Below are 27,848 nucleotides of genomic sequence, written 5' to 3' on the forward strand. Positions count from 1 at the left end.
TCCTGCCCAGTTTCATATTTGGCTCCTGCTAACTGTATGAAAATGTTGCAGAGAGTGGCCCAGGAAGGACAAATGTGAGGGGAAGATGGAGTGCATGGCAGGAGAGGAATGGTAGATTATGTCCTTGTATTCTTCCCTCCAATCAAACAATGTTAAGTGTTTGAATTGCCTAGTAAATGTTACTCTTTTAATCTGGTTTTATTCCATACATTTTACCAAACTGAATAGCGATTAGTAATAATAGTTAAGATTTTAATAAGTCTTATGAAAATAATGTTTCATGTAAAGTTTGCTGACTGAGCCCCAAAACAACTATTACAACAGCTGTGTATAATCACTTTTTTCTGAAAGAAATACTAGGGTTCGGGCAGCTGGGGCTGCATGTGTACATGGGGGGAAGAAAATTGCTTTTACTGTTGTCCTATTATTTCAAAAAGGAGATTATTGAGTAACCTGAGAACTCTTGGAGCTGTTTAGCACTTTCCATGTTCATGCCAGAGAGAATCACACATTTACTGCTAATGAGCAAAATGCAACTTTATGACTTTGAATATATTCCCTGAGATGACTTCCTTTACCACTAAAATCATTGGCAGGGCCCCTCCTGTTGGTTATAATGAAGAAGAATTGGACCTTTAATAAGCATCATGGTCACGTAAGCTTGGGGTTTGTTTTTTTAGCATCGTGCTTTTTAAGTGTTTTTAGTTACTGCCTGCAGTGTATACAGCTGTGAACTTGGATAATAAATAAGGATTATTTCTATGAAGAAACCTTTGGCAGCAATTTTTGCTTTGCTGAGGTAAGCTGTTAGTCATCTGCCACCAAAGGGTAATCAGCTAGATTTTAAATATTGCTGTGTCTTTCTACTTTTACTGTATTTTTGATTAGTCAATAAATACATGTTCAGTCTCTTTCCAAAGCCCAGCAATCAGCGTAGATGCAAGATACATTGCTGAAAAGGAACAAACCAACACCAGCTAATTGTAAAGATTTTGCTTGTTCTAGGAGAAGGTTGGGCTCACTTGGAAATTAGTGGAAGGTGGTGAAGCTTCATTATAAAAACATCACAACCAAAAAATGGTGTTGACAGGTGGTAAAATACATTCTCAAGACTGAATAAACTTATTCATTGATGGTAAAAAGGAAGCCAGAGAAACTGCGCTCCGATATGAAGGGTGAATTTGAGCTTTGGCACCCTGCAGGCAAATACATTTCAGATTCGAGAGCCCAAATTTAGGCTTTTAAACCCATGTCTCGGAACATGGCAGATTTTTGAAAAATCCTAGTATGGAGTCAAGGAGAATGTCTTGTATAATAAAATAAATATACAGATGAGAGAGGAATAAGGGTTTTCTATTCTTGCTTTTATGAAATAATTCAGATCCAAACGTCCTTGCCAACCTTACTCTCCCTCCTGAATCCCCAAACAAAAAGTGCTGTAAAAGTCTAAGAAGTTGGAACAAAATACACTGGGTAATGGAATTTTTTTTGAATGTTGAGTAAATAAAAATGGCAACAGCCTGACATAGTTAGGAACCAATAGATATATCCTGGCTTCCAGGTATTGGGTAAGGAAATTAGCTGTTTGTGTTCTTACTTACCCTGCAAAAAAGAGAGAGTTATTAGTTGCATTACAGGCAAACTGGGTGTGAACTGTATTCAGTCACTGGATATATCGCAACAATACACCAAAATGAAAAGTAGTGGTTTAGCCGTATCTAAAGAAACTCTCCTGGTAAATAAGGAACATGGTGTATCAGCAGGTATTTTTCAGCATCTCTGCTATTTTTTGCTTCTGATATGGATGCAGAGAAGGAAGTGTGCATTATGCAGATGACGTCTGGTTCAAATTTGGTTTGAATAAACCCCTACTTGGTATTTTCGTTTGTCAAGCCTTGAGCTGATAGCAAAGGATTGGGTTGCATAAAATTTCTTCACCTCAATAAAGCAGTCCTTGCTCTAAAAGACTTCATTCCTTGGAGTAATCAAGATCTTATTTGTTATCATATGGCAGAGTTTTTCTCTTTTGCACCCATCTCAGTATGTGGAATTTTCAGTTAGAAGGTAAATGGATAACATAAAACCCGCTGTTACACAAAATAATCAGATTTGACTGTACATTCCCGAAAGATATGAAACTGAGTGCTTTCAGGCCCACTGATGAAGCTGTCAAGAGAAACTGCTTGAACAGTCCCCTTCCCAGGTGTCAGTCAGGTGTGTAATGTAGGAATCCATGATTTCCCACTGCTGTATCTTCAACACTGCATCAGCATGTCCTACAACATGCCAAAGGACAGAACTGAAGGTTTCAAGTACATCACAAGTTTTCCTTTATGCCTCATTTTGATTTTTTTTTTTCCAGAATACGCCAGTTTTTAGGAGAAAGCTGTCCTTCAGCTCTTTGGGCTATATTCAGTCATTGGCTATATTTCAGCAATACATCAAATGGATTGTGCAGCGTGACCACGGAAGATGAATTTATTGAGATTGTGCACTACATTGTTCATTCTGCATATCTCCCTATTTATTCCTTGTCTTTGGGATATAGTAGTGCCTTAGAGGACTCTGCTAGTTAATGGTAGGTCAAACTATGAATGTGAAAACTTTAGCAAAATAAAAAAAGAGAAAGTAAAAAAAAAATCCTAAATTTAAGAGGCATCACGGAGAATCCAGCAACATGAGTAATTGTGACACATGGCTATAGTCTGAAGAAAACTGCAGCACCTACAAAGCTGGAAAAGGTGTTGCAGCCAGCCAGCACTGACCTGCCCTGGGTGGCAGAAGAACACACAAATGGATTAGTTTATGGTCAGGTCTGGGAAGCAGGGCACAAAAACAAAACTGTAGAGCCTTGGGAATTGCGCCCAGCTCTGCCACAGTCTTACTGGGCAACCTGAATAGCTGTTTCATATTTTTGTTTGTTTCCATCTCTCAATTTTGACTAATCCTGTCCTGATGCTACAAGATGGATGTTGATGAAAACAGGGTTTGGACTGTAAATCCCCCTGGGCAGAGCACCATCCTGTGTACCTGTACAATGCCTGGCACAATAGACCTAGTATCTCTGTGGGGGACTGAAGGCCTTACTGTAATAAAAGTATCAATATTTTAATCATCTACCTTATTTAATCTCTTACCTCTCTATTGCTTTGAGTAATTTGGACATTTGTTTCCTTTGCACATTTAAAGTGGTCCCAGGGAGACTTCAGGGGATTGAGGTTCAGGGATCATGTGGACCTGATTATTCAAATTCCCTGCACCTGTGGGGGTTTCTTTTGATATTGCATGTTTCAAACTGAATGCTTGCTAAATACAATGAATTTAAAATATGGAAAAAAATGAATTAAATGAAAACATTAGAACTGCATCTAAGTTTGTAATCAGCACGATGTGGGGGATGGAAATGAATGTGGAACCCAGCTGAACAGTGTGTTGGCATAAGAACTCTTGACTTACAGCTGTTCCTTTGTTCTTTTTTGTTAGTTTTACAGCATTTTTTTTCCAGAAAACCTTACTTTGCATGAAAGACAAATTCATATGAGAAGATTGTTTAGCTTCATGCCTCATAATTTAAACAGAGTGAATTGAAATCTGTTAAAGTTGCACAGGATTCTGATGGAGTGGGCAGTTTAGGCTAATAGGTAATTTCCGTCCAAAATTAAAAACTAGTATTTTCTGAAATGTAAAAATCAGCTTAGACAGAAATATTCTCTTTGTCTAGTAAGGCTAACAGTTCTTCAAAAACAGAATTACTGAGATAAAACAAAAAAAAAAAATCCATTACAAAAGCTATGCATGGAAATTGCCTGGAAATGGCTTTTCTAGACATGGTGAAACAACGAGAAAGATGGGTAAGAGTGAAGGGCTCTGTCTGGTGAGCATTCCTACTCTACTGCAGGTAATTCTGAGGTTCTCATTAAGGCATAGCTTCAACTGTTAATTTTTCCACAGATTCTCATGAGGAACACCATCAACCACCTTTCCTGTGAAAGCACTTTTCTTGTGCGGGAGGATAATTCAGCTTGGAAGGAACCCCAGGATGCCTCTGGTCCCACCTCCTGCTGAATAAAGGCTGAAAACTGTGAGGTCACATTCAGTTGGTCTGCATTTAATGCAATGTGATCCTGAAAACCTGCAGGGATGGGAGAGCCACAACTTTTCCAGGCAGGCTCTTCCCCTCCTTGGGGGCAATAAGTTTTTCCTTTTATCAAGTTAATATACTTTGTTTAGGTTGTGGGTTTTTTTGTGTTGGTTTTTTTTTTTTTTTGGGGGGGGGGTGAGTTTGTGTGTGTTGTTATTTGCTTTTGGTTTTGGTTGGTTGATTGGCTGCTTTTTGGTTTTTTGAGTTTTTCTTTTGCCCAGAACAGGGAATTTCAAGATAGAGACAAGAAAGAAGAGGCATTTGGTGTCTGATCCATACTGTTACCATTGTTATTGTGCATTTCATGCTAAATAGTCAGTGCATAAAGTACATGAACAGAAACATAGCCCAGGATTCTTGCCCCTCAACCACTCACATGAGCATCCTGTTTACTGCATTAAAAATCATATCATGGGGCTAGATTTTGTTTTTTTCCACAGGTTCATCTAATGAGACTTGAATACATTTTGCTGAGGCTGTCCAGCTTAAACAGGAAAGGTATCATATCCTGTATGGCCAGGTGGTGAGAGTTCTATTCAAACAGATGGACCTTGAGCCTCCTCCCTCTGAGGTGGTTTAGCCAATGCTTTAGCATCAGGGCTATGATCACTTTCCTGTTCCAGAAACGTGAGCACTTTTACTAACCTCTCTCCTGGACATCAGTGAAAGTTCCCTGTTTGTAGTTACTCTTAGCCCCGTGTCAGCCACAGGCTGCATCTACCACAAGGCAGGTTTATTCCCTGCCTGGACTGTGACCGAGTTCAGCTATAAATACTGAAGTCAGCCTCCATTAGCTTTAATGGAAATGGTGTAGAAGAGCTTTTCCCACCAACATCTGTCTCCAGGTTCTCCAATTTGCAAGGAAATTAGAAAACACAATAACAAAAACGTTTCTCTGATTTCTCATGTTTTCATCATTTTTCTTTTTTTTTTTTCCCCCATCATTTTTGTTTGCTCCTTCCTTTGTTGAAGAGATTGTAGCATGCAAGAGGCAGAACTGTTCAGGCTGACGGGTTGTCTCATGGTTCAGGTGGCCAAATGCCACTGTGAGGGGCTGAGCACCTCTCCTGCCTTCATCACAATGTTCTTAATGAGATCATCTGCAGATTTCTTCAACCAGAGTTTTCTGTGATTTTTTTGCGGATATTTCCTGTTTATGGACATGCTTAAAGCTCATCTGTAAAGTACAAGTGAATAGGGGATGTATTTTAAATGTGTGTATTGCCGCATGAATTAGAACTCATTTGTAACAAAGCAGGCACCCAAATTACTGAATATTTAGCAAAGTGGCCTTCATCTCCCTGTGCTTCAATTATATGATTTCTTAGAGGTGTTGGAAGGATAGAGTAATTATAGTGAGAGCTGAGAGCACCACCAAAAACAAAAGCTGAGAAAACCATAAAAAATCCTATGGAGAAATTGGTAATTTTGTATTCAGTGCAGGGTTTTGGTGATGTGTGCTAAATAAGAATCAAACACAGAATGATGAAGATAAAAAGAAAAACTGTATAACTCCCCATTCACTTGGTGTCCATTTTATTCACTGAGTCTTGTAAGGAGGGAAAATGGAATGTTCATTCTCATATTTTATAACTTTTGAGTCCTCGAGCCTGCAAATTTAATATTTGAATGGCGTGAGATTAGAGAAAATGCACACCAGAAACAGCACAAAGGAGCGCTCTTCCATGAGGACATCTCCCAGGTTTCATTTAAGCCAGATATAAGAGTTTGTGAAAGTTTTTACGTGGAAAGAGCTTAGGTTATTGTTGTTAGTGCCGGAAATGAAGCTGCTTGTTATCAGTAAACTTCCCAGCAGCTCCTAGACAAGAGGCTCCCATGTTTCCTCATCCAGCAACACGGTGCTGTGCACAGAAAGTACGCCTGGGGGTAGCAAATAAACTTGGAGGAAATCTCATATTCCTGAGCCAACACGATGGGGCTGCCTCTGTGCGAAAAGGGATGGAAGGGTGGGATTCGGATACATGGGAGCTTAATTTTTAAGCTTTGTGATTAGAGGTGCAGTCTCTACTGCCCTCACCTGTACTCCTAACTGTTTAAGTCTTCTGTGTGAAACACAGTCCCCTCTGGAATCAAAAGGCAAAGCAAGCCTCAGTTTTTAATTTCTGCCTGTCAGTCACTCGAGCAGAATTGATGACCCATTCGCAGGGATTACTAAAGCTACACAGCCAGGAACCCATCTGACAGGTAAAGGATAACTCCCTTTTTCTTGGGTACCTTTGTGGCTGTAATTAACATTTCTGTTTTGTTCTAATTATAGTTTTTGTATCTTAGCCATTATGCTAATGGTGTTGTTCAGTAGTATGTGAGATTGCATTCATTATCACTGGTGAATTAAACCTTTATTAAAGAAAAATTCCCCCAGGCCTCATTCTGAAGTTAAGTAATTATTCATTTGGTTTTATCCTGGCAATTAGCTTATATACTGTAGCACTCATGATTGGGTTTCTATACCTCCCCAGATGAGATTAACCCACCACGGCAAATAAATGCATAACAGTGCCCAACACATTGCAACAAGTGCACTATTATATAGTAAAAATATCCTAAAAATCTCAGAAAACCCCAACGTCAAAAAGATTAATTGTTCCGTAGAAGAGCTCTTGAGCTCCCAGCAGACCATACAGGCTGAAGGAAATTGTGCTGGACAGTTGGGGCTCTGTGGACCAACAGCAATAACAAATGAGTTTATGGAGCCCTCCAACAGAGCAGTTAATTTTTTCTACAATTTCAATGGCTTCTTCCTTGGTCAATATGCTTCATATCTGAGATATGCACTGGGCTCAGCCACACTCACAGTGTAAATCAAGCCCTCGGAGAGCCTCCAGACATACATAAATTTCCTGGGTGATTTTTCCTGGGTGATGTAGCCTGGCTCTCAGTCATGAGAGGGGAAAAATGTCAAGGAAAACCTTATTTGCCCTCCCCTACACACTCGTAGTTTATGAATGCCTCACAATCACTGTTGGATTCAGCAATACTTTCTTGAAGAAAGATGAGGGCTTATGCCTGTTTTTCTACTGGAACATGGAGACGTGGGAAGATTAGGGATTTACCAATAGTCACACAAGAAATCATCAATAGAAACAGATTCTGACTGTGGTTTCCCTGTGGCCTCATCAGGTGTTTAACTGTGTTAAAAGTTTTTTTTCTTTCATATCTCTTTTTGGCACACAATAAGTTCACAAATTTCCCACAAAATGTGACAAATGTATTTGAAGTCTCTTTGCACTGATGCTATTCATCTTATGCTTCTCTATGGAGAGAGGGAACCACTGTCCTGCCTTTAATTACAGCTACAGTTTTCAGAAGTATTTTTAAATGGAAACAACTTAAAGGCATTAAAAGAATCAATCAAGCATCCTTGATTCCATACAAGCCTTCAGTGACGCCTCATATATAATCATTGCAGAAGGTGAAACCTAACGTGCTACCACAGCCAAAACATTAATCAACTACCTGAGAGTTTTGCCTCAAGAAGTAATTTAGGATTTGACCTTGAATTTGGGTAGCTAGTATGTATAGAATGCAGGCATTACCTACACTGTGTTGTGAACCCAGCAAATTTGCACAGATAGGAAAAAATTAGTATACATTGATTTTTGATAAGCATCATTTAATCTCTTGTACATTCTGGCAATATCTACCATATACCCACAGGATCTAGGAACAACCTTAAACATCTCCACTTTCAATTCCAAATGCAAGCTGCATGTCATTAACCTTGCCTCAATATCAAACATATGAAGCACAGCAGAAATAAAATAAATAAATGAAAAATAATTTTGAAAGCTGCCACATAATTTTCCCATTGGGAAAAAATACTGAGAGAGAGAAAAGGGGAAACAAAATGCTTGTCGTGTCCTCTAATGCACATCTTGAAAGTATTTGACTTCAGATTCTCAGAGGTTATCTGCCTCACCTGTACTGCCATCAATGGAAATTGCATACCTAAATATATTTGAGTCTCTGGGCTTCAGTTCCATACAGCTGAAGGCAGAGTGAAAGTCTGAATAGAATACAAGGTCTTTAGTAAATCCTATTAAATCATCCATTATGTGTGGACTTATAGATCACATAACCCTACACAATATTTCTAACAGTGGGTGTTATCCCACCTCATGGGATACAAAAGAGGTTGCTTTATCAATGTTCATAAGGTGTTTTAAAATAATAAAGTGATCTATAAGTGACAAATATTTCTACACTGTGCTACATCTCATCACTGCAGTCGGTCTGAGTTGTGTTCCACAAGCCTCCCACACAGAAGTTGCTCTCCTTGGAATGTGCTTTGCAGCCCTCTGCATCCACTGAGGGCTCAGTGGCAGCATGATCAGGGACGTTCCAATTCCACGCTTTGCTCCTAACCACTCTGTGGAGTAGCAATTACATCACTATAGAGAGAAAGCTCTCATCAATAAAAATAAAATTGCAGATATGACTTGTTGTTCAGTTCAACAGTGTTAACTGCTGTTCAGGAGTAGAAGGAGGGGTAAACAGATTTCAGCTGAGAAATCATCCTGTCACATTGCATTAGGAAGGTTTCCACGTTTAATCATGTGTCAGGTATTTTGCTGCTTACCTGAAAATCTATTTTTATTTCCCCAACAGCAAAGGAAATCAGGGTTGGGTTTTATTCCCTCTGCATTATTAGAAATCATGTGTTCATGGTAAAGAAAATCGTGAAGACTGAATTGTTTTCTCATTGATATCTATTGAGGTGAAATGCTGCTGTTGGGTTGCCAATAGACATCCATTGCAGCTGTGCAAGAAAGAACATGGTATCCTCCAGATCCAAATTATTCACAATCTCCAGAATTTCCCACTACTCTAACTCTTTTCTGTTGAATTAAAGAGCCTTCAAGAACGAGACACCTTAATCTACATTCTTGATTGAGGGGAAGAATTAGGAAAAAAAGTGTCATTCACCTACCCTTTGACAACTCATCAGACCAGCTGAGGAAGGCATTGAGCTGTTAGGCAGAGCTTACCAATATGATGATTCTCTTTCCAGACATTCTTGCCTTCAATAGCTACTGTACCTGCGTCTACTAATATCAGATTAAGTTTTACAAGCTTATTTAGTTAGAAAGGCTGATTATTTTTCTCTTTTGCATAGGGGAAAAAGTGCTCCTGTTAATTCTTTTGAAACTCACTTTCTCATTGAAGTGCTGAATTTCCGTTATCATAACTGTACTCAGTGTAAACAGGAAACATTTGCACTTTAAATCAGGCCATCATATAAAAAGTAGAAGGTATTTCAGTGGGAGAATTTTGGAGATGATACCAGGAAATCATGACAGGAATGAGGAAGGTTTGATTTGAACAATTTATTGCTTCTGATAGGCACCCCAACAGTGAAACTTGTGCAAAATATTTGAAATCATTATAATTATTGAAGAACTGTGAAAACCGTATCCAGTTGGAGAGAAAAGAAATTCTAAATATGTTCACAGGTTGATTTCATTTTTGTTGGTGAGCAGCATACTTTTTCTTAGAAGTATACTTCTTTATGAGTTTAAATGTTCAAATATATCAGCCTTGCAGTAGAGTGATGTCTAATGAAGTCGGAAAATGGTGCAGCTCCAGATTGTTCTCTGCTCTGCATCGCTGTCTTCCCTGGTGATCATAACAACATATACAATCATAGCAACAGTCTTTAATTTTAAATTAGCAGAAAAAAAATCTTGCCAAAAGGAGATAATATTGATTTTCTGTTGGGCTCCAAGTCCTTGAAGTGGCAAACTGTGAAATTATTATTACAGAGGTTGATTAGGAAAACAGGCCTTGCTTTACAGGGACAGGCCCCCAGTGCTGTAGCCTTAATGAAATCTGATCATGTTGAGGAAAACTCCCAGATTTTCCAGTAAGAAGGAGCTAAAAATATATTTATTAATGGCCTTTAGAAAAACCTTAACTTCATATTTTATATGCCATTACCTAATTCACATCTCAATCACACTGACTCTCTGAACTGTTCAGAATATAAATGTTAGCCCATTAGTTACATTCACAATTCCTTATACTTCCTAGACAGGGAATTCCTAAAATCTCAAATTCAGGAGCCTTTTCTTCTGTAATATATAGCAGTTTTTAAAAGAAAAATCAGTAAAACTATCCATTTCAAGAGTATTCCAGTATTTACCTATGACAGGAAATTCCAGGACTCCAAGTTCACTTGGGTTTTAGAACCCTTTAAGGAAGATAGTTCTTATCTGTAGTAATCTTGAAACTTTTTGTTGGCCAGTTTAAGTCAGGGTTCTTTATTCTGCAGGATGCCAAATCTGCTATGAACATTTAGGGAGTAAGGGATAATAGTCAATATTCCTTTGAAATTTCCTTTGAAAATAGAGTAAAAGTCAGGATATACTCAGATCTTACTCTTGAGAGGAGTTGGCTTGACTGGTCACCATTATAGCATGCTTTAGAAAACCTGCAAGTTTGTTTCACCTCGATTTGACCCTGTCTCTTACGTTTCTAGATAATCATCCATGCCTTTACTCCCCCTGCAAATGGGAAAAGAGTAAAGTTTTAGTAAATTATCAACAGTAATTTTTATATAATCCAAAAAGTGCATCAGATTTCTGCTGACGTCTGAGACTAATATGTAAGTAGAGCTCACAACATGCTGTGCATATGAGCAGAAGGGTGTGTTTGTATTCCTAGCTGGAATCTGCTCTTTTATCTGCTCTTTTTTTATCTGCTCTTTTCCAGATTCCCCTGAAAGGAACTGGGCAGAAATGTCCCCATTCTCACATCTTACTGAAACACATTTGAATTCCATTATAATGATGATCAAAATAAGCTTTTCCATATTGACGCTGGGAATGGATTTCCTAAAGAAACAGAGACAAAAATAGTTTCGAATCTGCACAAGGCTTTGCTTACCTTCTCCACAGTCAGGTGAAATGAGACCTCAGGAAGTTCAGAATCAGGAGCACAAAACTGCAAATGACTTTACTACAGTGCAAGTGTGTAGCAATTTTGAAATATTTTTTAAAAGTTTTGTTACATTATTTCAGGAGGTTGCAGGGTCAAAAATAGAATTTTCAGCAGGTTGGAATACCAAGGCGTATTTTTAAAATCCCTTTGACATATTAGTGTTTTTATTGCACACAGCGTGGCAATGGCTTGCTGCCAGTCAGACACATTCTGCTTGCTTTATTTACACATGGAGGTCAATGAAAATCCGCGGTAGGATTACTCATCTGTGCCTAACAAATTTAGATTTGCCGGTGAAACGACCTCTAGTTGTCAGCAGGATTGTCTTAAACCAAAGATCTTGTGTCTGTGCTACACGAGTTACAGGGGTTACGAGTGCAGTGTTGATGAAAGCATCTTTGGTAAACCTTCAGACCCTTCAGTTTGCTTGAAGAGTATGGATTATTATGAAAAAAATGATATTAAAACAGCAGTATTGCTTGCAGCATGTAATGTTGCTGCTGAGATTTTAATGTCCTTCTTTCCATTTCTTGAACCCTTACTCATGGCTATGAGTGGTCAAACATCTTGCTTTGCCTGATTGTGGCTCCAAGCTGCAAGCTCAGGGTGACTATGATCCTTTCATGATTTTTGTCTGTCTTTTTTACATTTTTTCCAACATTAGCCAACATACAATAGGAAACACAAATTCTAGATCACTTTTCTAATTCCCTGTCTTGGAATTGGTAGTTCTCTAACACTTGGGTTAGACGTTAGGAACAGAAGAGAACCCAGAGTATTTTTTTTCTGCTTACCATAAAGGTTTTCTTTTCACTGTTTACCCATGGAAGGTAAACTGCTTCCCTTTCAGAGCTGGGTTAATATAAAATGTATATTAGCCTGAAAGAGAGAAATTACTTAATGTAATTCTGTAGCTACAGTCTTTGTCGTACTCAGAGGCTTGCTATTCACCCATCCAATTGTATATCCAATTGTTCCCATAATCCTTGGCGTTTAAGAATAATGTTTCCATGGCAATCTTAGATTCTGTAAATGCTTATCATTCTCTAAATGGATAGCTTTAAATAAATAAGTCATCAGTTTTCTAGTAGCCAGAATACCTTTTATTGGCTTAAAAAGCTGAAATATACCTCTGTTGTAAAAAGAGACCAGTTTGTTCAGCCATAATAAGTTCACAATCTGCAGAATCATGACCCTACTGATAGTGTTAACAAAAGCTTGCTCCTTAATTATCTGCCTTGCATTCAGCTGCTGTTTCCCTCCTAAACTCAATTATAATTCTAATAGCAGCTGTGCTGCCATTGTTTGTTGCAATTCATTTTAAAGAACTTTGATTGGATGTCATTGGTCTTTTTGACTAAATGTGCAAGGTTCAAAGTATCCACTGCCACTAATAGCCCTCATCTCAAGATTATACTAATTATTTACATAATTATATATTATACATTATAGAGCTATTATGTATTATTTCTAAATGATAGTTCTCCATCAAAGATGTTGAACAAAAGAATATATATATAGTTTTATTGTCCTTACACATATTTCAGTGTTGATGGAGATATGCTTATGATTACTCTCTGTTTCTCTGTTAGCCAACAATTGAAGTATCCTTCCACTGCACTGCAAATTTATTAGAGCATTCAGGAGCCTCTACTGCTTTCAATTTTGACTCCTCATTTATTATTTCTTCTGTACATCTATGTCAGTGCAATTGATGTGATCAGCAATTACTTTTACAGGAACAAAAATGTCCTCATATGTCCTTCAAGTTTTGAGGTCTTATTATATGATAAATCTTAGTTTGATGCAATAATTGCAACAGCTAGTGGAAATAGCACTTCATAATTGCTACTTATGCAATTGTAAAAAGCCAGTACATCTCTAGTGTAATATAAGAGTTTATATGACGGAATATTTCATCTCATTTATACAAGAGGAGACAAAAATAAATTAAGAAACTGCTGCAGGTCTTTTGGGTTAGATTCCATGTGCAGAGCTAGATCTATTGACTTGATATCACTATGACAAATATCACTTTATTTCAGGATAACTCATATACGTCAAGGAAAGTAAAATAGTAAAAAAATTGAAAAATTTTCTTAAGCAAAGGCTGTCTGTTTAACTGCAGAACAGAATTTACTCGGTGTTTATAGAGGAAATGAAGTGCCTTGAAGTGGCAGTTTTCTTCTGAGGACTGTGGAATCATGAAACTGGGTTTGAGCACATCTACCAGAAAGCCAAGACCCTGAATTCTGCCTTCTTACCCTGGAAATTCTGATCAAGGGCACCTACATGCATGTGGGGCAGCAAATGGCTCACTACCTGCCAAAAACTCCAGACTGGCAGTGCATTAAATCACGGGGGCACTTTTGTTTGTATGTTCTTTCTAATATTTGAAATGCCACAAAACCCCCTCCAACAACAAGTCAACAAAGCATTAAAAGAACCCTGTTGGAGTTGCAAAGGCAAGTGATCTGTATTTTGCACATCAGCTGCACTAAAAATGCAAATTGGCCGCTATCTATATACATAGAGTAATGGCCTTCAGTTGCACAATCATGTGTATCTTTGTGAGAAATTGCTGCCCCATCCAGTACAAGAGATTCAGAGTTTGAAGTGAAAGAGATTGCAGCCAGGACTCCTCCATTTTGCTGCAGAAGCTGGAAGGTATGCAGCAAATGATGATGAGAATTGCAGGGAGAGAATGGTTACTCAGTTAGAGTATTCAAAAATTGCCCACAGCAGCTCCACAGAGTTTCTTTTTGCTGAGAGTTCATTTATGTAAAAGTGTTTGCAGAGGTCTTCAGTATTTTTGGATGCCTGACTTGGGATCATGTTGACTGATATGCAGAAATTCTGAGGATTCAAAGCTACAACTGATATTTAGATTTCTGCTGCAGCTTGAAGCTTGTGTTTCAGGCATACAAAATACTAGCAGAATTCCAAACACACTGAAGACGAGATCCGAGATGTCAGATAGCTGGAACCCACAATACATTAATGGCCTCATCCTTTTTTTTTTCTTTTTTTCTTTTCTTTTTTTTTTTTTTTTTGTCAGATTTTAAAATATACTTATTTGCATGGCTAGTGATGGGCATAGTCTCATGGAAGAAACTACAAAAGCACCCTTGTGCTTTAAATGAAGTGTTTTAGCACTTTTGGGAAAACTATTAGGCTCCTTCATGCATTTTTGAGTACTTATTTAACTGTGAAAAATCTGATCCTCAGTGCCTTAACTCCTAAGCAGTAAAATGGCAATAATAAAACCTATTCCTCCCAGAGGCTGTGACGAAGGTAAATTTTTTAATGTCTCTGAACATCTGATACCCTCGTGATGAGTCCCATGAAGAAGCAGGAAATTACTAGTTCTGTCTTCTGCTCAGAGCACGAGTACTGTATGGTAATCAAGCCCTAGGATAACACTAGTAAAGGAGAAAAAAATATCCTGAATAACTGCTCACGAGGTGAACACCATCAGCTGTGTGCAGTGAAGGAGACAGGACTGTGAAATTAAGGACTGTATCATAATGCACATGCAAAAGGAGTTCTGATGCCTGAGAAGTGCTTGACTTGGAACCTGATCATCAACATGAGAACACAGTTCTGCATGGAGGATTCTACAAAGTTTTGGTTGACAGTTGTTTGGGAAAAATACACACATCTAACTTACAGCTCTGCCACCTGTTATTAATAGAGTTTTCCTAACCCAGAGGGAATACAAGCTTTATTGCACCCCAGGATCTCATATGTCTATATTAGAGGAGTGATTAATACACTTTTTCTTTTTTCAGAGTTGGCTACCAAATACTTACAATTGAAATCTTCTGGAAAACAAATATGAATCTTGTTAATGAGACAAGTCTGCCATGTTGATGAAAATAAATGTAAAGTTTATTCCACCAGAGTTTCAGGAGCACAATCCATTTAGAGGAGTATTGTCTATCTGTTCCAACCATCTCATTGTACGTAATGTATTTTAGTTGCACATCACATCGCAGACATAATCCAAACTTTAAACATGGTTCAGGACTTGAAGAGTAATTTTTGAAAGGAAAAGAATATCTACCCTTTAAATGTGAAATCTGTGTTCCCTGCATTTTCTCTCTTTCCTATGTTCTTGCCATCACTTCATAGACGGATTTCTGGTCTGAATTTGGAAAATTTTGTGGATTTCCTTAAATCTCTGTTCCAACGCTGTCAGGAATTTTTTTTTGTTTTTTGTTTTTTTTTTTTTGTTTTTGTTTTTTTCGTTTGTTTTTTGAGTCCTTCATCCTCTGAATGCATTTCTAAATACTTACAGAAGGCACAAATGTGTAGAATTCAGGGTCATTTTAGTGTTATTTTACATGCTTCTCTGCCCAGTGGATGAGGAAGGGCTAACAGTTCTCCTATGCTGCTCCATTTTGGAGCAAAATCTTTGAAAGGTCCTGGTTTTGCCCCATGGATGAACATTTAAAAGTAATTTAAAATTAGCTGAAAAATCTGTTTGGTTCTACAGATTATTTACATTTTGACTTGAAAAACTGAGGGGAAAGAAACAGAGGGGGGGCAAAATAAAATCCCAGGGTACACCTTTAAGAAATGACACTTTTGAGATTTCAGCCTAGCCTGCATTTGTTTTTCTTGCATATTTTTCAAATTAGCTTGGATCAGACTTACTTTCCTGTTTACATTTCTCTTTAATATATTTCTCTGATTCAATATTTTTCCTCCTACCTACAAATTAAATGCAAAGTGGCATGTGATGTGAGGTTCCAGATGTGGGCTGCTTTCCTGCCTCTGAAGCACACAGCACATAGAATAAGTGCAAGTATTGGGGAAAAAGGGCAATACCTTTTATGTGATTGAAATCAGAGTTCAGAAAAACATTCAGAAGAAAACCTGAGCTTTCTAATAGCAAGAGTATAACATTTTAAGAAAAAAAAATATAGGATGAGAATAATTGTAAAATTTTAAAAAGAAAGCAATAATGAATATTTTTTTTTCCAATACAAGACTGTATAGTTTTCAAACTAGATGTAGCACTAATAGTAAGCAAATCAAGTATGCATTCTTGTGGTTTTTGTACTTGGTGGTTTTGGTCTTTCTCATCAACTCTAATCATTCTAGCTGACTCTTTTTATTATATTAAGCATGTTTTTAATTATTATTTTATAATTATCATTATTAAGCATGCATATCTCTGCACTTCTTTAGATGTTTTCATTGAATACAGGATGGCTAACAAAAGGAAGGAAAGTCTTCAAAAGAAGTCGTCTTCAAGAAGAATTACAGTAAATAAAATATTTCAGAATAGCAGTAAGAAGTAATGTGAATAAAACATTCCCTGTGACTTTTATAATCAGGTAATATAGACCTGATTACACTAGTAGAAAACATTTATGTTTTATAGAATTACAGCGTAAATGCTCTAGTTCTTGCAAAGACACCACTCACTCATTGCTTGTGAAATGGGGTGAAAGATGTTGAGTTAGCAGCAGCATGATTCTCTCCAGTTAAATTTGTACTTTTTAATGACCTGAAGAGGTTTCTGTGTTCTTTCTGGTTTATGGTATTGCTCATGGCTGGAATTATCTGCCTAACTTGCTTTGAAGAAGAAGAAATTTTTTTTCCTTCCATCAGTCTGAAAAAGATAATCCCCATATGAACTTTTCTACCAAATACATGATCCTGGCAAGAGTTAGGATCACAGTCCCCAGTCCAGAAAGAGTATCTACATACAGAACTTCAATGTGGCAAATACAGGAATATATACTATGCCAGAAAATGGGCTATCAGTACTGAAGAAGCAAAAAAAAAAAAAAAAAAATAGCTTGTTTGATAGATGATAAAATTCCATGTATGTTCATGTGAAGAAGAGGATTTAAAGATTAAGGGAGCTTAATTTTGTCTTTTAAATATACATATATATTTACTAAAATGGGAAAAGTTTATTTTCTGAAACTTTGTGATATATTCTGGAAGAGACTAACTCATTATTTATCCAAGTACTTTATGACTAAATTGAACGAGGAAGAATTTTCGTGTGTGTTTCCTGATAAACCTGTCTGTTCTAAGCACCTCTGTGTTTTCTGGTATCTAGTTCCCATGTTCTGTGGGATGAAAGAGGAGTCTATTTTTATTGTTGGATTTTTAACAGAAGAAGCTTTTTGAAACTATTAGTGACATGACCTTCTTAAAACATGAAAACCCCAAACCTCACAGTCGATTCTTAAACTGTTTTTTGTTACTGTTGACGACCTAATCCCTACATGGGAATATTCCATGTTTCACATTCCACATCTGAGTGTGATGGATCTATGATCCATCTTCTGTTATATGTTGTGAGTCTTTATGTGTTCTCAGCATACAATTAACCTGGACAAATGGAAGAGGGTTTAATGAAAATATTTGAAGGTTATAAGGGGACATTGACAAAATTTAGGTTTCCTGTGGAAGTGGTGGGGAGAAATGAAGAATTAGACTGGAAGATTGTTGCTCCTGAAATTCAGTAAAAGTGATTATTGTACTTGCTGCTACGTGTGAAAGTGTCTAAAATTGTTGAGTGTTAACAATAGCACAGAACAGGAGACCTGAGTTCAATAATGTTTATATCATTGGCATGTTTTGTCTTTGCCAATTCTTATTTCTGTTGTTTATTACCATGTTTCAACACACCTTTGTAGCAGATTGCAAACTGACTGCTTTGCTAGCTGACTTGGTAACTCAAATTTGAAGTGTCTCTTCTGTAATTCCTCTAGTAGGTTGTCTGGATTTTGTGATTTTTCTCTTCAAAATAGGTAATATAGTTTGTAGTTTTCCAGCTCTGGGAGCTTGGCTTTTCTCCACTGGTTCTGAAGAATAATAGCCAGTGACTCCAACACTACTTCTGCAAATTCCATTAGCACTCTGGGATGTATTCCATCTGATCTCTGTGAATTTTCTTTTGTTGCAATAAACATTTTGTACATTTAAAACCAGTTATTGCATTACTTAATAAAATCTGGGTAAATTTCTTCTGATGGATTATTTAGGAAGAAAGCTAGGAATCTGTTTGTTAGTGTCTACATGGCAAAAAGGGAGCTGGATTTACAAAGGACAAATGAAATTCAGGGACAGAAATGTAAAATATCATACCACCAGCTCAGCAGAACCAGAACCACCTTCACCAGTTCACCAGAACTCATGAAGGGTACCTTTGGGGATGTTGCACACTTATGAATTGTCTTTATTATTAATAACTATTAACCATTACTCTTAGTGAAAATTGTAATAGTTACAAAAAGAAAGATTTTAAAAATTCTTTTTGTCAAAATGATAGTGCTTCTTGTTTATAAATCTGACCCTCCCCTAGTAAATTTGTTTGATTAGTTCTGCATCTTCATATTGAAGTCAAGTTTCAATGAACTTTGTTGTCCTTTCTCCTTGTCATGAGTTACGTACATTTAATTATGATATCGGATATCAATGATCCTTACATTCATTTGCCTAGACTATATCATTCGATGACAAGGTTTTGAAATTCTTTTTTAGCAGTTTTGCCCTTCAGCTTTAAATTGTGATTCTGTATTTCTTCATTAATGATCTTGGAGTGCTTACATAACTACTTAAGAGAAAATATTAAATGTAAGATGGTTCCATTAATTTAAGAGCGGGGACATTCTATTTAGACTCCCTTTCCTTGTTCAAGGAGTAAAGCATTTTTCATTTTGATAAATGATTTGCCTTGTTATAACTTTTTTAACTAATGGATAAAGAAAAAAAAAGCCTGTTAAATAAAAATGATATGACAAAAAAGTGTGACATTCACTTTATTTTATACAGAAATGAATGTAACGCGAAGTGGTTTTATTGAACTGTAACAACAAAACATTGGAAACTCAGCTTTGAATTGGCCTTGAAATTTATTTCTTGAGTAATACAGATCCATTTTCCTCCAGATGTAGGTTCAGATATGTCCAGTTAAAGACCTGTGCCACCATCAGTGCAGTGCTATAAGGAACTGGGTTCATTCTCCTTTACCAAAGGGTGCTTCAGGTGTTTGAGCACAATTATCACTGTCTTGGCTCTGTATTGCAGTTGGATGTTAATCAGACAGGAAAACTGCCTCCCCTCTCACCTCTGACACTAGAAAGGTTATTCTTGTTGCTGCTGCAAAAAAGGTCATATCCAGAAATTTGCATAGCCTGAACCGCTCCTGTGGTCAGGAGCAAGGCGATTGTTTCCAGGGAAGCGAGCCCTCCGTATGAGACAGCCACAGCTCCTTGGTTTCATGAGGTCTCAGGCATCCCAAGTGCAGAAGTACGTGTGAGACACACTTACAGGGGCAAACTCCTTCATGGACTCCTTTTTTTGGTCCCATTTTTAGAAATAAGTCATGTTAGCAGCCATTGAAGATCAGTGTATAAAGTGTCAAGATAAGAGCTCATTACCAGACATTTTATTTCCTCCTTATCTTTTTAGATTTTTTTTTTTACTTTTTTTTATAAGATTCTCTTAACAAATATTTCATTTAACCAAATAACGTAATGACCTGACTTCAGATGTGTATCAGTTTGAGATCAATAAGCAGTAAGTATCAAGACTGAGATTTTCGAAGGGTCTGAAGAATAATTACAAATTTATCTCCCATTAGATTCTGAATGCCGTTGAAAATTTTAGTCATGGAAAGATTGAATTGTATTATTTACAGAGTGAAGAGTGCCATCTGCATAATGAACTAGCTGATGTCTTAGAACAGTAATCAATTAAATCTCTCCATTCTAGACACCTTTGTACTGTTTTTTAATCATGTCCAGCAGCACTGTGACTTATAACCCTACACACATCTCAACCCTTTAACTTGCTGAAGCTCCCAGTTCCACCTAATGTGTTTCGCTTATGTAACAAAAGTAAATCTACCTGTACAGGTTATTACTGTGAAACTCAATTACATTTATATGTATATCAGAGGAAAGATGTTGGTCATTATACATTTTTCCCTTTTCTTCAGCTTCAACTGCTGCTATAAGAAGCATCAAAAAGCATCAAGCATTTGAAATGGCTTTCACATTATTTCCTTTTCTTGCTGCCAAACTGAAGAACCTAATTAAAGTGCTGCTACTGTGAGTGCACCCTCTCATGGATGGAAAAAGATGGATCCAAGATATTGGGTAAAATTTTCAACCCACTGGAAGCATGTTTGTGCAATGAAAGGCATGAGGTTGTCACCACATTATCTACTGGAACCTGTGTATGCGATGCATACAGCTGCACAAGCAAATTTGCCATCACTATCCTTGCTGCTGAAGAACCGCTGTCTCCAAAACAGAGTTAGTTTACCTATTGGCTTTCCACAGGATGAGATAAAATACTTAGTTTTCAGTAGCTTCCAACACAAACCCTACTAATTCAGCAACTGAGCATCACACTCAACCTGTAACTGTTTTTCTCTGTGTGTTGGTATTAAGCAGGGCGTGTTCTGTTGTCATCTCTTTGAAGGTTCAGATTCAGTGGCAGAGAAATTTTTATGGCACTTTTCTGTCAGGATTATATGAAAAGTAACTCCACATTTGCATCTAGATGGGCAGAAAGAATCCTCAGTGTGTGCTGAAGAGAGGAGGTGGGAAGGGTAGAGGAGAGAAGGATGCCCCTGCAGACATTAAAATTAAATTAAAAGCCTCCACAAAACTATGAAGTGTATAGCAGGCTTTAGTCCATAGTGTCAGAATATTTTTCCTTGTAAGAAGTTAGGGGTCAGATAAAATCTGTATGGGAAATGGTTTTTGATTTACTCTCCTTATATCCTTCCCCTTTACTTTGCCATTTAACAGCAGCTAAGCTGTATATTTTCAGAAATTCAAGATGAAAATCTTTGTTGGTTACTCCCACATCTTCATGGGATTTTCCTGCAGTTCATTTATGCTCTAAACTTATTTCTAGGATATTGGCCCAAAACCATCACTTTCTATAGGTTGCCCAAAAATGTGGAATTTTAGGACACTGAAAGAGAAATACCTAACTCTACAAGCATGGGTTTTTTGTTAAATGTGTATGTAAGTCAGAAGATTGGTGGAAAGAAGTAATAAATAGCAGGGAGAGTGGGAGCCACCCCTTTCACAGACATTTAGTGTTCTTGTGCTGCATTCAGATGAAAAGAGACATGGATTGAAATTAAGAGAGTTATGCTCATCTTTGATATGTTAACAAGACAGACTCTTTCTCCCATCACTTTTTACAAGTGTCCTTATGACAGCTGCTGTGCTGAAGAAATTATTATTCAAAAATAACTTCCTATCTCACTCGAAATTTAAGTTGTCAGTAATGTTTTAAACATATTTAAAAATAAGTTTAAAAATTTGAGTTAATTTTTTGTGACTATTTTTACGTAAGTAATAATTCATGATTCTAACAACTCTAAACCTCTGACTGGAAAAGAAAAGTCAAATGATTTTTTTTTTTACCTGCAGACATAAAAGGTACTTCTAAGGCAAACACGTAAAAGCTTTGCCCTGTTTATGATGTGCCATTAGGACTGTCTTTAACTCTGTTTGAATTGGTGCTATGGCATGTTGAATTATACTTTCTTTGGGGCTACTTTCCCTGTCTGCTGGAAGCATTCATTGATTTTAATGCAGCAAGGCTAGTACATAGCACTCATAAACAGGTGCCATTTGTGTGAGATTATTGAAGCCTGCCTAGACTTCAAACATTTAACTGCTCACCTCATGCTGGTCAATATTCTAGATACTGACTTTTCATTTAAAATTCTTATTTGGATCTTTGATAGCATATTGGCCTGACAGATTTTGATTGTAACATTGACAAAAATAGCGGAGGAGGCAAGAACAGATCTCCTAGTGGGGTTATGATGCATATGCTCAGATCTGCCTCTGGAGGCTGTCGAGCTTTTTGGCTCAGTGACCGGGCTCTTGCATCTTCCTGAGTTACAGCAGATATTAAAGCTGGTTGACAAGAGAGATGCAGTAGTTGCCTGAAAAGGAGATCAGTCTATTGAAGGAGGACTTTCTGTAGCTCAGCTCTCCTCTTCCAATAAGCATTTTAGCTCTGGATAGGCCTGGAAATTTATTGTGTGTTCCACCACTAATAAACACCACAAGATTCATACATCCCTTTTTTTTTTTTTTTTTTTTTTTTTTCCTTACTGTGCCTGTTTTTGTGGCTTCTGAGATGCCTTCGGGTTTTCAGTGGGTAACCCTGAAGCAGTGAACATCCTCTTACCAACTCATCTGCTCATCTGTAGGCAGGGCTTTTACTATTTGGTACAGGTCTAAGCCAAGGTAAATAATCCTTCTGCTGTGTATTTAATTCTCAAGCAAGAATTCCCATAGACATAAATTGACAGCACATATGTAAATTATGGATTTTTTTTCTAATCTAAGAATTGTACATGTGTTTAAATGTGCCACAATTAAGGTTTTAAGCATTTTGAAATACAACAGTTTTTTTCATATCAGTGATATACAAGGCATGTTTTCATAACACTTCTGCACTTGTATCAACTATTATCGCTCCTACATTACCTGTAAGTACTGTGTTAACATCTCTTTCAAGGATGATAATCTTCAGTGTATTTTTTAACTGGAAAATGAAAAATACGATTCATTTCCCCTTGGCAAAAATGACTGTATGGAAATGCATCTTCCCACTTAATTTATTTGCCAGTTCTTACGTTCAGATTGCTTTACTGATTAGAGAGCCAGGACATCAAGGTTTAATTCACACTGAATTTTGTCACTGTGATAAGTTTTGCAAGCACTTTTACTTTCCATGTATGCCAGTTTCAATATTTGAAAATGGGGCAGTATTTCAAATTCACTTTTCTGAAATGCCTTTGGGTGAAAGAAGAAGGCATGCTTTCCTTACTTAAATAATGGCATGGATCAATACTTTTATTTTGCCAGGTGAGCAATTTGAAACAAATACTAAGCAATATAACACTATCAATGATGACATAGAGTTGACTGTTCTTCATTAGATCTGTGGTAAAATATTTCATCCTGATAGTTAAAGGAATGACACAAGTTTTTACTTTATCAACTACAGAAGACTTTTTCCTCTATGGAACCAGACCATGCAGAGCTTTGGGTTTATTTTGGTTTGGTTTGGTTTTTTGCTGTAATATAAGACTTTTTTCCCAATGTTTTACTGCAACAAGGAAGCAATGCCACAAAAAATTTAATGTTATTTTGCTACCTCTAAATATACACATACCTTGAAATTACCCGTATTGATAGTACAACAACGGACTGAGTGTGGTTAGTTCAAATGGAGAAGTAAGGCTGTAAAATTTTTTTTAAGAGAAACCTTCCACTGAGAAACTGATTTAGAAACCCACTGTTTAGTACTAGAGCCTCTCTGTCTCATGGGTGTTTAAAGCCTCTCCAGGGATGGTTTCCTGGTGATATTCAGGATAGAGAGTTCCATCAACCTTTTCATTTGGTTGCTGGATTAATCTGTGATAAGAAGGTCCTACCAGTTACAAGAATTGTGATGTTATTTGGTCTTCTGTGTGAGAAGAAGCTTTGTAAATAGGAGGCTAAAAATTCCATGGGGAAAGAAAGAAGCAGAGATGAAGCAACATAAAATGAAAGGCTGAAGCACTGACACTTCAAGAGGTGGAATGATTATTCCTCTTCCCAAGAAACAGAGGATATGACAGGTGTTTAAAAGTCGGTATGTAGTGCACATTAGTTCTTTCTTTTAGCTTTTATGTGATTTTACCAGTTTAATTTACATGGGATAGCTTCAAAAATAATAATAATAAAAAGATATTGTAGAGCTATCATGGCAAGCGTTTCATATGGTGTCAGTTTGGGATAAAGGAATAAAAAGTTCTAATAATATCTTTCAAGCATTAATCTCTACAAGATGTCCTGAAGACCAGAATTAGAGCAATATGTGGTCTTTGCCATCTTTGACTGTTGTGACTCAAAGACACTTTTGATCACTCAAAAAGAAAATTCAACACTTAATAAGCACAAAAAACCCCCAGTAGAATTTCCACAACAATCCGGTCCCCCCATTTATATCCCAACAGGCTAAACTGTCGATGCATTTGACATAAGAAAAAATATACTGTTCTCACAATTGTTTGTGTTTGCAGCTCTCTGCACCCCATGCTGTAAACAAACCCCATGGTGTCAGATCCATGCTGTGACCAACAATATGTGCCCAGTGGGCCAGGCCAGCAAGATCTACTGTGTGTTTATGTTTTTTCCTTTGCATTTTTTTGTAACGCTGCCTGTTCCTCTGTCATAGCCTGGCAGTATTGCTTTCTGTAGTGTGGAGGATTGTGAAGCTGTCCATAAAAATCATACTGGAATGCAGCCTTTGGACCCACAAAATGAAAGCTCAAGCTCTCCACCTCAAAGTCTTTGTTTTCAAAATGGTTTCAGCGTATGCAACAGGACATAAAAACTGCACATCAACACAAATATTTGTAGATGGTGCAGTTAATGCAAGGGCATCTTGCCTCACTACAGGTGACAACTGTGGCTCTCTTACAGTGTCATTTCACATCAGAGCACTCCTTAGCTTCCTGAGCTGTGTGAGATATCAGAAGATTCTGAAGTGAAATTCAGCCTAAAAGTCCTTTAGAAATATTGGAAATGACAGCTTGGCTGCTCAGTAAGGAAGAGTTTCTTTAATATTTTTTTTTTCCCCACAAAATGTGGCCAGAAGTGTCAGAAATTTCTTTAGAAGAAGGCTAAAGGGAAATGTCCCATCTCTTCTAGTCCAATTTTCATATGGTTCTGGGAATGTGGCACTCAGGTTGGTAAGGAACTAGCCATAAAATACTCCCATTAATTTGAGTAAAGTCAACACTTGTCTAATTCTGTGTGTAAGAGGTTCCTGGAGTGCCAGCATTTTTCTAAAATTTCATCCATCACATTGCAAATCCAGAGTTTGAAATCAGGGCTGTGTGCATGTTTGTGACTGCTCAATTTAACCTCGCCTTAAATTCTATTCCTGTTTCATGGTTTGATTAGCAGAGCCCACTGAAACACAACTAATGGAACACGAACACTTTGTGTTGACTTTCAAACAGGATTTTCATTGCTCAGGCCTGTTCATCTGGAATTTTACTCAAAAGATGTAGAGGTATGCCAGTGTGCAATTGTGGAAAAGTGCCACTAAATATTAAAATTATTCCAGGCATGTATTCACAGCCTCAAGCCTGAACCACATTGAAGTGTTCTAGGACTATCTAGAATTCTAGAAATGTAGATTTAGGATCATTACTAAACTGTTCTACGTCTATTAGTCTTAACTAGTGTTTCTTAGATGTAAAGCATAATACATTGCAACATGTGAGGACTGGTATTTGTTGAGCAATTCAGTTAGATTTTTTTGATAACAAACACAGTATAATGCATCTGCTAAGATCAAACTTCCCAAAGCACTTTAATACTGAGAATTGAATATTTACGTACATCCATTTTATATAATCAACAAACATACTACATATATAATTATTATTTATTTTATTACAACAAATTCTTTAAGGAAAGTGCAGCTGCCGATTTTTAAAGTATTTTTATTTTTGACTGACGTAGTCAGCAGCCTTCTTTCAGCAGTCTTTGAGTGAAAGATGTCAGCAATCTTCAGTGATACTTTTTTTTTTGTTTAAGAATTTCCTTCAATGTATTTGAAACACAAATTTCAAAGCCTTCAAAATAAAGGAGAAGAATTTTAATCAAGCTGTCACTTTTTAAAAGTTCTACAGAACTGAAGTGTCATTATTTCCCCATAAATTAAGACCAATCTTAAAAATATCAAAGCTAACAGCCAATATTATTTGTACGTTCTTTTCTTAACCACTGTTACAGTAATAACTGGATTATGATTTGCTTATAATGAATCAAGATATAAGCATTTCTAAGCAATGATAATCAAATAGTATAAAAAAGAGGGTTTTTTTAGAAAATATAATTATATGTTTAAATGAAGTTACTTATTAATCCAGTGGGCAAAGGGCATGAATCCTAATTGAAATCTGGAGTCAAATTTGTTAGAGAGTTTATGAAACCCAAGTATCTTAAGGGTCTGCAAGGATGTTACAAGGATACCATCAAGGACTGCAGTTTGGATCTTGCTGGAATTCTACCCCTGAACTTAAGATTTAAGGTTCTGAGAAACATTGTTGATGAGCTGATGGCAGAATAAGAAATATTTGTCCTACTCTGCAAAGGCTCTGGAAGTAATTTACAACCCAACAGTTACAGGGAGAAATCTTTGCTATGAAAGAAAGGACTGAAAATTATTTTTGCTCGCACATTAACCAGAATGATGGAAAGTTAGTTTAATCTAAGAAGCTCTGCTTTTACTTCTACCAAACAGAAAAGATAATGAAGCTGTCCCATTTATTAACTATGGTTATTAATTATAGTACTGGTCATTTCAATGGATAGTAGAAATACTAACAATATTATGAGGAGTTCGTTATAGTTCTTGCCTACCATTGGAGAGCTCCCTTGAATAAAGGTTTCATAATTCATATAGAATAATAAAATGCATGTAGTTCTTTATGGAGAACTGGCAGACTAATAACACCATATTATCCTTTAGTCGCTATACTAAAACATCACATATGAAGGGAAAATTCAAAATTCGTCTTTTGTGGTTACCGGCACAGATTTGCTATCAATAAATCAACTGATTTGATAACATTTTTCTCAGATCACGGTAGGTAGAGGAAGAAAATTCTGAGCAAATTCTAAAAGGCATTCAAGTTAGACTCCAGTGGTTGCAACAAAGCCTTGACTTCAGAGGACCATAATTGCCTCAAAGAAATTACTGAACTATATTGTATCTATAGCAAACATACAAAGACATGCAATTTTAATGACTTAAAAGCTTTGAAATTCCACAGCAAGAAGAGCTGTATTTCAGCTGTATTTCAAAATACTGCTGGGAATGTGTTACAAGTGTAACCCTGAAACCAGATCCATTAAAAACCGAAATTGCAATATTACGGTTAAATAACAGGATACTCAGAATGATGAAGGTGTAAGCAAGACAGTCTTTCAAGATGCTCAGAATGGTTTTTAATACCACAATTACCACCTACCCTTCTGAGATAGATATCTGGAGATAGTTTAGCATCTTCCTGATAATTTTAAGAAAACGAGGTTAAGAAAACAAGGCTAGTTTGCATGGGGAGGTGGGGAGGGTGTTGGGGAGAAGCTGAATTGCACTAGAAATGCTATTTTTTGTTCTTAAAAACACATTCAATTAACCAAACACAAATGTAGTGTCATGTATGCAGTCAAGAAATTTGCTTCTTTCAAATCTGTGATTCATGCTTGCAGTACTTACAATGTGGAATCCGTTGGCATGGCTGATTTCTAAAACTCTAAAAGGGTATTTTATGAAACTACAAATTCTCTCTTGGCTCTTGAAACATATTTGCTCTTAATTACCACACACCTATTTATATGCATTTTCCCCTGTTCTAACCAGTTAGTGTGCTAATTTTCACAAATACGTTTATGTTGTTTTTCTGTAACGCTTAAAAATTAAATTATTTTAAAATATGCAACATATTTGTCTGCTTTTGAAATCAATGTTGAATACTTGCTTTTTAATCCTTCTAAAAAAGCCTGCTTGCACTTGCTTTGGGTACTACAGGCAAAACATTGCTCACATCCATTTCTTTTGCTGCCAATGGAATTCTTTAATATAACAAATCAGTCTGCTGAGTATCTTCTGTGGCTCAGGCATTTCTAGTATTTATAACTGCTCTCAGGATTTCAGTCACAAAGAG

The sequence above is a fragment of the Chamaea fasciata genome, unplaced genomic scaffold (genome assembly GCF_029207755.1).
Source record: "Chamaea fasciata isolate MVZ Bird 193981 ecotype frontalis unplaced genomic scaffold, bChaFas1.0.hap1 SCAF_6, whole genome shotgun sequence".
NCBI lineage: Eukaryota > Metazoa > Chordata > Aves > Passeriformes > Sylviidae > Chamaea > Chamaea fasciata.